Here is a 15,130-nt window from a genome sequence, read left to right as displayed (position 1 = left end):
GAGATGAAATGTTCTGCTTGCAATTTATTTGTACAATAATGATAATAATAATAATGATGATGGCATTTGTTAATCGCTTAAAATGTGCCAAGCACTGTTCTAAGTGCTGGGGTAGATACAAGGTAATCAGATTGTCCCATGCGGGGCTCACAGTCTTAATCCCCATTTTACAGATAAGGTAACTGAGGCACAGAGAAGTGAAGTGACTTACCCAAAGTCACACAGCTGACAAGTGGCAGAGCCAGGATTAGAACCCATCACCTCTGACTTCCCGGGCTGTGCTCTTTCCACTGAGCCACTGCTCATATTGAGAATAGTTCAAAATCTCTAGGTGATTCAGTATACCTAGCTGTATACTGGCAAGAAGATTTTCCTAGACAGGATTAATAATGCTCTATCATTCCTCCTACTAGTCCTTTAATTAGTTGCACTGTATCATTTGCTGCTTAGCGTGATCTTGTGTTCCACAGTCACAAACTGTTCTCCTTCCTTAACCAACTCCCACAAGCTTATCTCACAATAGGACAGGAAGACTGGACCAGTGACTATGGTTGGCACAACACAAACAATTACAACTTGTGAAACAAAAAACACAAGATCAAGTCCTACTGTTCAAAAAACCTGAATGGAGAGCAACAACAATAATAATAATAATGATAATAATAGTATTTATTAAGCACTTACTTACATGCCAAGCACATTTCTACATACTGGGGAAGATGTAAGATAATCAGGTTAGACACAATCTCTGTAACACGCAGAACTCCCAGTCTAAGTAGGAGGGGGAACAGGTAGTAGATCCCCATCCAACAGATGAGCTGAGGCACACAGAAGTTAAGTAACTTGCCCCAGGTTACACAGCAAGCACAATGCAGAGCTAGAATTAGAACTCAGGTTCTCTAACTCCGAAGCCTGAGGCTCTTTCCACTATGTCATGCTGCTTTTCTGTAGGTGATCACCTAACTTACTCAAAGATATATGGGTCCACAATTAAATTCCAAAGGTACTTTGTAGTCACTTTCTAAGGGCAAAAGAGACTTGTTTGGTAGCTCATGGTAAAAATCACTTTGAATACTACATGCCAAATGAAATTGTATGCCGTGTAAAACAGACTCCCAAATATTTCCATCTAAGAATATGAAGCTGAAATAAGTGTCTGAGGAGTGGTAATTTTTGCAGAATACATTTTACTTACATTTCTGAATTCAATAAGATGAGTTTAAATGATGATCAAGGCTAGTTTTAGAAAAGAAGTAGCATGTTAGAAACATATTTAGATATTAAAATATTTTTTCTTTGTTCAAGTTTATGTTTTCTACTTGTAAGAGTTCCCGTTAGTGCCATTAAAATGATATACAAAAAAAATATGGGGATCAGGAAAGAGATGAAGAGTTTTTACATTGTGATGTCATTTAGCTTCATTTTTATTTTATTTTCTCACAGATTTGTGAGTATTGATTACTGTAACGGAAAATGGAAAAAAGCAGTGATAATTTTGTGCAAATATAGAAAGTTAATTTGAGGCAGAAACATGGTCCAGATATTCCCTCTCTTTTGAGTAGGCTGCTGGCTCAGGTCTCATTGCTCACCCAAATCTGGGAGCTCCAAACTTCTATAGAAATCCTTGCATGAGAGAGAGAGAGAGAGAGAGAGAGAGAGAGATCACGGATCCTCTTTACCCACTTCTGCTCATAATTATTTGTGAACTGCCAAGACAGAATCTTCAAAAATCCACAATTGCCCCAGGTAACCTTGAATGCATAGTCACCCTATTTACAAGGGGCTTTCTATTTTTTCAATACAATTTTTTGCTAAAATTAGTTAGCTTGGTGGTACCCTCAGTTTTTTAATGTAGAAGGGTACATTCTTTACAAATCTGCATTAGGGAAATCCCATGTAATAGCATTCACATCTAAATAAATGCCTCCGTATGTACACAAATGTACACAACTCTTTCTTGAAAGATCACATCATGTTTAATCAAAATAGATGTACATTGTCATAAGAATATTCTACAATTCTCTAAAGATTCCAACCAAAATGCATGGTGAAAATATACACTGTGGAAGAATTAAATGTGGTTAATGAAATTTAAGAATACATTTGTCAATTAAATGAATTGGTGATTTTCAGTTCATACTTCTGTACCTCTTTGATATGAAAGGAATGATTCATGTCCTTGGTGAACTTGCATTTTAATGGAAAAAACATTCAATTTAGTGCTGGGAATTGATCCAGGAAACTTTATTCCAAAAAGACTTTATTTTATCTTGATCAGAGCTTAGTTTACTCATTTTAATATGTTATAAATCAGATATCTGACTCAACAAAGCATGCTTTTTATTGAGTTGTGGATTTGAAAACTTGTTTCAACTCTTCTATCAGGTATCATGATAAAGTATCATGTGTGCCACTGTCATGCATATGAATGTTAAAATTACCTTAACTGTGTTAGTAATACCGGAAACCAAGCTACTGGAAATGAAAATACCAAGTGGTGAAATGAGGACGGTTCATTGAAAAGTGAAGGACTAAGAGAGCCTGTCAGAAAACAGATAAATGAAAGACTAAGGATTAATATAGATTGTAAAATCATTTTGGAAATACACTTTTCTAGGTCATCAAGAATTTATTTTATTTTTCTTTTCACAACTAAGTTGTTTGAAATTAGTATTGGCTGGAGAATCAGATTCTGGGTTGTTTTTGTAACCCTTATCTCATTCAATCTAATTACCATTCAATTTTGGGGGGTATTTAACTTGGTCAGTTGTGTCTCATCTTTGAAAAGCATAACATTGTTCTTATATCTAGAAAATATTCAACTTAGAGTTATCTAGTCAGGCACACTAGTTACTTTCCAACATTGCAGTACAGGATGTTAATTTCCACTTATTTGTTTTAATAGTTATAAAACTGGAATGCACAAAGATGCACAGGTGCTGGTAGCATGTAGTCCAAACCCTCAATTTTCACCGACACCATTGATTTATACTCTATTCTGCCTGGAATTCAAAATGTTTGAAAGCTATAGAATATTGTCTTTTAGGAAGGTGCCATGTCCAAGCCTACTCCAATCATTTTCCTTTGAAAATAGCAAACACTGTAACATTTATGAATTCCACAATTATTACCTGATATGTTTAAGAAATATAATGTCCATCCTGAACTATCTTCTGCTTCAATCATTAGGCTTTCAGGCTACCCAATTCTTCCTGGATGCCAACTAAAGCTCTCAATCAGAAGTATTTGCTAAGAACATACTGTGTGCTAAACACTGTTATTTCAGGGAAGTGTAATAGAATGCTTTAAAGTGATCCTGACATCAAAGAACTTGGAAGTTTGAACAGTCCCTCTAAACATCCTTTGAATTGACTTCCTAAATTATCTATTTAAATGTATATGACAAAATTTGGCTCAGATCTGTAATCTGATGCAGTCCTGGAATGTGTAAGTGCCTTGTGGACAAGGATCATATCTATCAACTTTACTGTAGTACTTTACCAAGCACATTTAAAACCATGCTGTACAGACACTGCCCTCTCAAAGGTCACTAATGACTCCTTCTTGCAAAATCCAATGGCTTTAATCCATTCTAATCCTCCTTGACCTCTCAGATACTTTCAACATTGACGACCACCCCTTCTCCAGGTAACGTTATCCGATTTTGGCTTCACTGACACTGTCCTTTCCTGTTTCTCTTCCTAACTTTCTGTCTACTTATTTTCAGGGTCTTTCATGGGAACCTCCTTTGACTTCAACTCCCTACTGTGTAAGTACCTCAAGGCTCAGTGCTGCGTCCCCTTCTATACTCCATCTACACTCACTCCCTTGAAGGATGCATTCATCAGCCATACCAACCGGATATCCTTCTCCTCTACCACCCACTCCAGTTACTAATCATAGTCACCTACCTCCATCCCTGCTAGTCCCCACCTCCAACCTTTTGAACTATTTTCATCCCTTTTTCACCTTTCTTCTCTCTTTCTCCATCCCTACATTTATCCTTGGGGACCTCAGTATCCACATAAATGTTCCTGACAGCCCTTCTGCTGCCCACTTTCTATCACTCCTCAAATTCACTGACCTCCTGCTCCACCCCAGTTCACACGCTCTCCAACTTGACATACACTTCATCTCATCATCTGTAGTCACTGTACATTCTTTACCTTCACCAATTCTGAAATTCCTTTCTGAAATTACAACCACAATTGCCTCTCCACACATCTGCCTTGCTCCTCCATAGAGATCTCAGCTCTTTTGACCCCATCCAATTTTCTCCAGTCATCATGCCCTATTTAGCCTCCATAACCAAACTACCTTGCCTTGATGACCAAACTGACACCCTCAACATCAACCATTCTACTGAACTCAAATTCCTCTCCTATCAATCAATCTTGTACCACTAAATCACAGCCCGGCATCACTTCCATAAGCCACTTCTTCACTCCTGTGCATTAGTTGCAGAGCAGTGCTGGCAGAAATCTAGATATCAGTCCCATCTCAAGTTCATCCTTTAGTGCTTTAACTCTGCCCAGCGAAGTATTTCTCCACCAATACAGATACCCATGCCCATTGCCCTTATCAGTTCAATATTTCCCAGTAACTAACAAACACTCTAAGTTAATTAAAAGGAACTTATGCTTACATATTTACCCTTACAATGTACAGTGCAGTATCCATAAAGAGCTTTTACATAATTATTCTCTTAGATTAAAGTACATCATGCATCCATGCAGACATGAGCTGGATCAAAATAATCATCTACTTAGTCATAGATGAATTTTTCCTGAAAATATACATTTTTAATTTCCCTCAGGGATGCAAAAAACTGGAACTGTTTAATGGATTTCCTGTAATGACCATGGGACTGTTTCAATTCTGTGTTCCATCTACAAGTTTTGAGGAAGTAACTCAAAATATTGTTTCCCTTTTGGATGGCATAGTGAGAAGATAGAATCCTACTACAATAGAGCAGAAAGAACCCCTAAGAGATTCAGGACAAGTAGAGGGTTGTTCTTTTCTCAAATATTTCTATGAATAGTGTGATGATTATGATTATGATAGTAATGATGACAATAACAATAACTGTGGCATTTTTATGCAGTATATATCAAGCACTGTTCTAAACACTGGGATGGATAACACACTAATCAGTTTGGTCAAAATAAATTCAACAATCACAAGGAGATTGGAAATCATTCAACATTTTTACATGACCTCCAAATGGAAAACCTCATTAACAGAAAGTATAAATCATTTGCCTAATGGCCTCACCTAGATAAAAGCCAATCTCTGGTGAGGTTAAGGAGCAGGAAGAAAGGGTTAGTTAAGGGGGGTTATTTCATAAATCCTGAAAGGTGGTGAGTACCCTTTGGTGTCTAAGTGTCTTCCTATGAAGAGCTTTGATCAATAGTGAAAATCAGACTGAGCTATCTGTGGATTACAGAACAGCTTCCTGAGCCATTGGAGGAAAGTGAGAGGCTTTGTGTGGGGGAAGAAAATCATCCTTTGTAAGCTATTGGAAAAGTGGCGTATTACTAGATTTCTTTTAAGAGCTTTTTTTTGAAAGCATTATTGTTAGTTTTTTGTTGAATGAAAAGAGTTATTCCAATCCTATTTATCTGTTTTGCCTATTTATATGTATTTCTGAAGCCAAATGGCCTCATATGGTGACCTATTGTTAACCCATAACTAGCTTAAATATAGGTCAGGATTACTAATAACCAGAGTTTATGTGAGACCCTGATCATTGGGCATATATTACTGGAAGGGGGAGAGGGAGGCTCATCTATGGGCCTCAGTTGTCAGTTCTGTGGAAGTTGGACCCCAGGTAATTCTCTCCTTTTGGAATACCCATCTAGAAAGCCAAGTACTGATGGCTGGAATTGGGCATATTGGCAGGCAGAAAGGGAGTCACTGATAATTTCTCAGCAGTAGAAAGGTGAACAAGTTAGGACCCTGGAGTAGATTCCCCAGGACATCCAAGTTTTTGCAAATAACTTTGAGGGTTACTTCAACCATGGAAAAGCTGAAGTGAGCCTCTTACCACGATTGATGAAGATACAAACTCTTCTCTGATTAAAAAAAAATCAATTTTTTAACGAAGAACTGCTTCATATCCAAAAAAATCACCTCTTTTTAATTGTAAACACATATTCATATTTGTACTGTGAAATAGAGAAAATAAACAGCATCTTCTGTATAAGATGCTGTATTTGGAGAAAACCATCACCTTCAGTCTTACCCTTGCCCAGTAGTATCAACTCTAAGTCTTTTAACCTTACCTCATGCAAAATATTTTCATTCTTCTTATCAGCTTGCTTACATGAATATCCTTTTTAAAAGTGTGACTAAAAACATAATAAGAGTCTGACCACTGCAAAGCATAGCAAAGGATTATTTCTGTGGCCTTACGGTGTTGTATTCCTGTAATTATCCCAAATATCATCCTGGCTTTTTCAATTCCAATATCACACTAACTCATATTGAATTTGAGGTAGATTGTGGCCTATTTGTAATCAGCTCTTTTTATGCTGTATTTGCACTATTCTGTATTTGTGAGGATTTTTCCTACTTTGAACTATCTTTCACTTCTCCTTGTTTATATTTAAATCTGTTTTTGTACAACTTATAGGTGGTAAAAACTGTGTAAGCTTAGTTTTATTTGGGCTTAGTGCCAGTCTGTTGTTCTGTGCTGATGCTGAAGCAATTCTTGATCATCTGAATGTCTTCCTGTATTTATGACATAATTAGTATGCAGAAGTTCCTGGGTGACCGCCTCAATTTCACCGATGCATTTAGCCTATTTAATTGGAACTATTTACCAGTTGATCAGAAGCAGATTTTGATTCCAGCTTTCAGGCCATTGTCAAAGCTCAAAAGTTGAGTAGTACAAGATAGATCAGTCCTGATGCTGATAGAGAATTGGTCACATAGCAGCTTCACCTCTGACTGACAGTATGATTATGGAGTGGCCTAAGGATGTTAGCTAAGCTCTTGAGGGAAGGTTAATTTAGTTTAATAGTTGCCAGAATCCAAGTATCTTTATGGTGTAAAAGTAAGCTTTAGGAAAATGTATAGTGGTCTTGGAATGTATAGTGCTTGCTACACTTTCTCTGAATTTGTTGTGTTGCAAAAATCATACTGCTGCACTATATTTTGGGTGGTATTTTGGCTTTAGCCAACCAATTAGTCAAAACAATTTTATTGAATGTATTATTTGTATGGAGCACTGTATACTGATCACTTAAGAGAGTATGAGTACAGTTTTTCCTTATGCTGAGGATGAGTCCTTCCCACTATAAAAAGTTTAAGTTTTCTCCTTCCTCCTACATTTCTGTATAAAGGCCATTGAACAATAAATCAAAGTTATTAATTGAGCTCTTCCTGTATTCTGAGCACCAATCAATTTTATTCCAAGCATTGTGTTTACTGAGTGCTTACTGTGTGCAGTGCACTGTACTAAGTGTTTGGGAGAAAAAAATATAACAGATGGTAGAAACATTCCCTTCTCACAGTGAGCGTACAATCTAGAGGAGTATACAAAAATCAGTGTAAATTCATTTTGCCGCAAGCACCTGGGCTGAGGGATGGGTGAATAAAGAGTGTAAATACAAGTAGAAAGTGAAACAGAAGGCAAAGAGAGAAAAGCAGAATGCTAAAAATCAATGCTAACCAAGGAGTTATGCTTGCAGCTACTTCAAGCAACATTTGCTTCACTTATACTTTAATGAAATTATTCTCCTATACCTCCAGATTTAAAAGAATATGGATTGGAGTGGGGAGAGACAGGAAGAAGGGAAATCAGCAAGGAGGTTGGTACAATAATCAAGATGGGATAGGCTAAATGCTTGGATTAATGTGGTAGCAATGTAGATTTTAGCAATTTTGTGAAGGTTGAACCACAGGATTTGGTGACATATTGAATATGTCCTTGGAAGAGAAAAATTAATGCAGGATAAAACCAAGGTTATAATAATGTTGGTATTTGTTAAGCGCTTACTATGTGCAGAGCACTGTACTAAGGTGCTATCTATAGTGATGGGAAATTCAGAGGGAGGACAGTTTTTAGGTGGGAGTATAAGGAGTTTCAGATATGTTAAGATAAGATGATGGCAGGACATCCAAGTAGAGATGTCTTGAAGACAGAACAAAATGTGACACTGCAGAGAGAGTGAAAGAAGAGGGCTGGAGATGTAGATTTGGGAACTATTTGCATAGAGGTGGTAGCTGAAACCATGGTGGTGAATAAGTTCTCTAAAGGATGGGTGTTGCTGGAGAATAGAAGAGGACTACAATAAGAAATATGAACAAAGAAAAGAATGGGAAAACTAACACTAATACTCAGGATACTAAAAAACAAATAAACAGAAATTGGAAGGAAATATCCAGGAAACAGAAAAGCCATGATTAAAAGGAGTTGAAGAAACATTATTTCCTAAAGTGGATGGTAAAGACACTCAAGAGCAATGAGACTAAAGAAGAAAAAATAATATATAGCTACAACATGCATTTTTTTCAAGACTTTATGCTATATATTCAAAAAGCAATGCCATAAAGGATGAAAAAGAGCATATAGTTAACTAACAGCTCACTCATGCCACAGTACAACACAAATGGCAAAAATATAAAATGAGTTTTAATCTCAGGCATATTATGAATGATTAAGGGAACATTTCATCAGAATATTAGGAAGATGAGGAATTCAAAATCAAGTGTAACACCACCAAATATTGGTGAGGAGGAAATGTAATAGATGCCCAAATTTCTTTAAAATATTGTTTAGACTATAATGCATTGTAACCCTAATTAAGGACAAGTATACATTCTACCAATGATGTTATATATAGATAAAAAAATCTAAAATACAATCCCGCCAGGCTAGAATATAATGAACAACCTAGATATTTTCAAATCAATTCAGACTGATGAAATGCACAATACAGTGCTCAGAGACTTGCTGACAAAATTTCAGAAGGCTTAGAGATGTCATTTGAGGACTCATAAGGTCTAGTGAGATTCAAGATGATTGAAAGAAGGTTAATTCAGGACCTATGTTTTTTTTTTTAATACTAACTGGGAATTGCAGATGAGTTAATTTTTGTACTTGGAACAAATGTGGCACAATTAATTTCAAAGCTCATTTGCAAGAATCTGGAAGATAACCAAGTCTTAAGGAATGGCCAACATAGATTTGTTAAAAACCAATTATGCTTATCAAAACAAATTCCTTTCTTTGACAAAATAGCTACCCTTATAAATGGGGAGGAGAAAAAGGAGATATGCATGAAAGGGAAATACGATTCAATAAAAATTGCATCATCTCATACAATAACCTTATAAAATACAATCTGAAGGGAATGTGGCAAGAACATGATAAAACTCTATGGAAAATTGCCCTAGAATGATATGCTGAGGTGTAATATCAGGTTGGAAAAAAGGGTCTGTTATAAAACCCATCTTATTCAATGTTTTTTAGAAATTCCTGAAGCTGATGGAAGGAAATGAATGCATTGATGCACTCTGGTTAAAAAATATGGACTTTTTATTAGAATCTGAAAAAAAATTCCTTGTATATTAGGAAGCCTCATAGCTTAAAACATTTAAATTTTATAATTTCTAAATAAATCTGTGTTCATCTTTCATGAATAAATAATCAATCTCTCTGGACCTTGGAAAAGGGACAAGATAAAAATATTAATATCTTTAGACAGTCAATCATGTTGGTTGCTTAATAGAGGGAGATTTGACTTTTGGAAATTAGTACCAGAGGAAATGTATTGAAATCTAAGGAATATCGTGAACATAAAACTGGCTGCCATTTGGAGGACAGATGTATTATAAGGGTGAGAACCACTGAAACTTTTCAAAAGCAGTAAGCATTAAAAAAATCTTTTCCTGAAAGATCAATACAGTTTAAATGACTGTTAAATCTTGACAGCAAAGGACAATCTTCAAAAGCTTTTGGTGACAATTGCAGATACCTTCTAATTATCAGGTCTTCAGTTTGACAGTCAGACTACAACCACAAAAGTTCAATACAGATGCTGTTTTCCTTTTACTCAGACTAGTTCCAATCTCTTTATGTTTGGATTTTAAAGATGGGTCTCCCTATGCCCTTAATACTAATTCTGTGTTCGTGGAGGCTAAAAATAAATACACAAGCATAAAAATATTATATTTATTTGAAAGTTAAAATTCCCTCAGTTCTGTCAGAGCTTATGATGTCACTCCCCATTCAGGATAGAGGGCAATGACAGAGAATTTCCTGGCAACACTGGATGCAGGTGGTGAAATGCTGGAAGAAATCACTAGTGGGCCAGGGTGAAGTTAAGCCATTGAGTTCTCTTGGTGCTCTCCAGCACTGATCAGTGAGGAAACTCTTCATCTATCTCTGCAGAGCTGGCTCCACATGGGTAAGAAATTCATAACCTCCAATTAAGTAGATGGGAAGGTAGACCAGTGAAAAGGGGGTTGGTGATAACTATTTTGGAGTTTTTTGGAGGAAATCTTTTTTCATATTTAAAATAAATTAAAATTTATTTCCTGAATTCTATGGATGGTTTTTACAATTAAAATAATATTTGTGAGCCCATAGACAGAGTTTTATAGTTCTTCAAAATAATTAGGTAAATTTCCCTTTTGGATTTTGGCCAGATCCCACATCTCTTTTATTACTTTTTGAATATTTGGTTTTGTGAATGGCGGCTAAGGTTTAAAACTCTAGTTATTTTATCAAGGGCAGCCAGTAAGTCATATTTTTAAGTACTGCCTAAGTACTAAGCACTTGAGAAAATACAATGTGACAATATAACAGACGTATTTACTGCCCACAGTGCATTTACAGTCTACAGCTGTGTCTTACCTAACACTATTCTGTTCAAAAAGCTGTGGTGATGTAGCTGATGGCTATTCCTCTGAGACACCTTCATCTGTGTTACTACTTCTGAATATATTTATGTGTGTGTTGTATATAATAAACCTCATGGTTAATGGTATTTATTGAGCACCTTCTACAATAAAATAGAATACAATAGAACATTGCATTAGGAAATTGGGAGAGTGCAGTAAAGAACATTAAGTGCCTTCCCTTGAGAAGTTTAATAATTTAATGGGAAAAAGGCCCACATCATATAATATGATGGGAATAGAAGGAAAACCTATACTTTGCACCATCTTCTTTTAGTAGGTAGTCTTCCTTGGTGGTCTACCTACCATGTTAGATTGTATATTCTTTTATACTCAGTAGGTTTTATTTGTTTGGTAATTACTATGTATCAAATACTGTTTTAAGTGCTGGAGTAGAAACAAGTTAATTAGTTTGGAGAACAGGCATCCCCATTTTATAGTTGAGGAAAGTTAAGTGATTTGTCCAAGGTCACAAAGTGAGCATTTGGAGAGCTGGGATCAGGACCCAAGTCCTTCTGACACCCCAACTCATTCTCTCTCTACAATATCACATTAACTCTCCAGGTGCTTATAATAATAATAATGTTGGTATTTGTCAAGTGCTTACTATATGCCGAGCACTGTTCTAAGGGCTGGGGTAGGCACAGGGGAATCTGGTTGTCCCACGTGGGGCTCACAGTCTTCATCCCCATTTTACAGATGAGGTCACTGAGGCACCGAGAAGTGAAGTGACTTGCCCACAGTCACACAGCTGACAAGTGGCCGAGTCGGGATTCGAACCCATGACCTCTGACTCCAAAGCCCGGGCTCTTTCCACTGAGCCACGCTGCTTCTCGATGTATTTTAGTGAGCTTAATAAATCAAATTGAATGATTCATTTATAGCATACTGAGGAGGACATACCTCAGTCTTCAGAGATGTCAATATAATTGATATCATCAAGAAGAAAAGAGGAAGAGCTGGCAGTGGAAACTACAGGGAATTCAACAAGCAAAATTCTAGTCCTTCCAAGAAACTACTACAGAACATAGGCAATTGTGCATTATCCAAGTCACTGCAGAAATTGAACAAGCAAAATTCTAGTCCTTCCAAGAAACTACTACAGAACATAGGCAATTGTGCATTATCCAAGTCACTGCAGATCACCTGCATCAGTTAAACTTTTTACAGGATGATAGATGCATGAAACTTCCAAGAGCAGCATCCAATAACAATATAATCTCTTTATACCTTTGACAACCATTTGACACCATCAACATGCCTGAATGTGGCAAGTGATACGAACATTTGTCTGTCCCGAGAAATTCATCATGATCGTCAGGCTACTGATTGCTTTTCAGATAGTCACTTATTGCTTTTAAGAAATGAAAGTGCCCTGTATCACTCTTTCCTCTTCTCTGTTGGACTGAATCGTGTTTTCCTTTTTTGCTTTTTTTATGGTATTTGCTAAGACACTATACTAATTGCTGGTGTAGGCACAAGCTAAGCAGGTTGGACACAGTCCATGTCCTACATTCATTCATTCAGTCAGTCATATTTATTGAGGGCTTACTGTGTGCAGAGCACTGTACTAAGCATTTCAAAAGTACAATGCAGCAACAGATAGAGACACCACCTAACCAATAATGGGTTCACAGTCTAGAAGGGGGAGACAGATAACAAAACAAAACAAGTAGATGGGCATCACTACCATGAAAATAGATAAATAGAAACATAGATAAATGCACATCATTAATAATAAGTAGAGCAATAAATAATATATATAAATATACACAAGTGCTGTGAGGAGGGGAAGGGGGAAGAGCAGAGGGAGGGAGTAGGGGTAATGGGGAGGGGAGGGGAGGCAGAGGGAAAGGGAGGGTTCAGTCTAGGAAGGCCTCCTAGAGGAGGTGAGTGTTCTGTAGGGCTTTGAAGAGGGGAAGAGAGTTTGGCGGATGTGAGGAGGGAGGCCATTCCAGATCAGTGGTAGGATGTGGGCCAGGGGTTAATTGCGGGACAGGCAGGAATGAGGCACAGTGAGGAGGTTTGCAACAGAGGAGCTGCATGTGTGGGGTTGGCTATAGGAAGAGAGAAGGGAGGTGAGGTAGGAAGGGGCAAGGTGCTGGAAGGCTTTGAAGCCAATAGTGAGGAGTTTTTCCTTCATGCGAAGGTTGATAGGCAGCCGCTGGAGATTTTGAGGAGAGGAGTGACATGCCCAGAGTGTTTCTGAAGAAAGATAATCTGGGCAGTGGAGTGAAGTATAAACTGAGTAGGGAGAGACAGGCGGATGGGAGCTCAGAGAGGAGGCTGATTATGAGAGATTGTACCAGCAAGGTAGCAGTTTGGGTGGAGTGGAAAGGGCGGTTCTTGGCGATCTTGTAAAGGTGAGACCAGCAGGTTTTGGTGACAGATTTGATGTATGGTGTGAATGAGAGAGCAAAGTCAAGAACATGGGACTCAGGGTCTTAATCCCCATTTTCCAGATGAGGTAAATGAGACACAGCAAAATTAAGCAACTTGCCCAAGGCCACATTGCAGACAAATGGCAGAGCAGGGATTAGAATCCAGCTCTTTAGGATTCCCAGGCCCATGCTCTATCCACTAGACAACCCTGTACAGCAGCTGTTTGGTAGATTCAATCTATTCAACCTATTCTGTGTCACTATGCTTGATGATGCCATAAAGGAGATAGAAACTGTAGTCGGAAGCACTTAAATACCACAATTATTATTATTATTATTACAATCATTATTGTTCCTCAAATACATTTGCTCAAAAGGAACTGCTCCTTTCTTGGTAGCAGTACACAGTGCTGGTCTATTCTCAGCAATTGACTCCTAAATTTCATCTGAGATGCATACTTGATGGAGACTTTGTTTTACCATATCCTTAAGACATTTCATCTGTCTTCCTTAGTTTCATAATTATCAATTTAATCCCTCCATTCAGCAGTTACTTGGATATCCTACAATAATTCCCATCCAGCATAGCTATATTGAGTTGATTGCTTCGTTAGGAGAATACAACATTCTATAACTTCACTCTTTTTGATTTTGTCTTTGATACTGAGTTTGATCTATAAGTGTCCCTGTTAGAACTATCATACTCTATCAAAAAACAATGCACTGTGAATCAATAGTCATCAAGACCAAGAAATCTTACTCATTGGAGACATAAAGAGATATTGGGGAAATTAGCAGAAAATATCAAGACTAGTCCATGTCCCTGCAGTTTACAAGAGACAAAAATAATTGTAAAGCAATCTTTAATGTTAATTGTCCCAACTCCACCCACTGGGGATAAAGCAGAGCTGAAGAAACAGTGATATTTTAAGACTACAGACTAAAATTATGAGCAAGAACATATTTTAAAGTGAGGAAGCAGGGCTGTGGGAAATCAGTCCACTTGTAAATGAAGCTATTGCCTTATTTCAGCTGTTTCTAATGAAGGAAAATTGAGCAAACTATATGGTGAGGGAAATTCATTTATTCTATAAGGAAATAAAAATAAGAGCTATCAACCTTCTCTGAAAGCTTTGATGAACAAAATCTTCGGAAGCAAATTACTTTAGTTTATGATGGGGCTGTCTATTTCTTGAATGTGTGAATATACACTTTACCAAAAAAGTAAGACTTAATCCATACTAGCTAACAACTATTTCATTGACACGTAGAGATATTTAAATGGTTCCAAATGTGACCGTAATTTAATAGAATGGGGAAAGTCATTGTGATTGCACTCTGTTTTTGCTTAGTATATTTGAAGTGGTTTGGTAAATGAACCAATGTATATCATCACTTGTAATAGCTAGTAACAATGGAGAGGTGAACTCTTGCAAACATTTAACTCCTTTGCTAAATTAAAATTAAGCAAAAGTATTAGGATTTCATTCCTTGGTCCTTAATTAATGGTGTTAAAGTACAACATCAGTACCTAAATCAGAGACATGTATTTAACTGCCTTTTCAAGAATGCTGTACAAATACAGGTATATGGGGGCCTGGGTATGTTAATGTGGGAGAGGAGGTTGAAACACACCTTTTATTCCTCATTAGATTAATAATTAAAAAACACCAATTACACCAATAATGAACTTTCCTAGAAATGCATTTATCAGGTGTAAGGAAACAATTACTGCAGTGTTATACATTATTGTCCTTAAGTTCAAAGACAGTGTCTCTTATAGTAAGATTGAATCCATGGGTGTCTTGCACTGAAAATCTCTTTACACTTGCACTCTATCT

This window comes from Ornithorhynchus anatinus, chromosome 10 (genome assembly GCF_004115215.2).
Source record: "Ornithorhynchus anatinus isolate Pmale09 chromosome 10, mOrnAna1.pri.v4, whole genome shotgun sequence".
NCBI lineage: Eukaryota > Metazoa > Chordata > Mammalia > Monotremata > Ornithorhynchidae > Ornithorhynchus > Ornithorhynchus anatinus.
The sequence above is the reverse complement of the archived record's forward strand: the minus strand, read 5'-3'. Positions refer to the sequence as shown.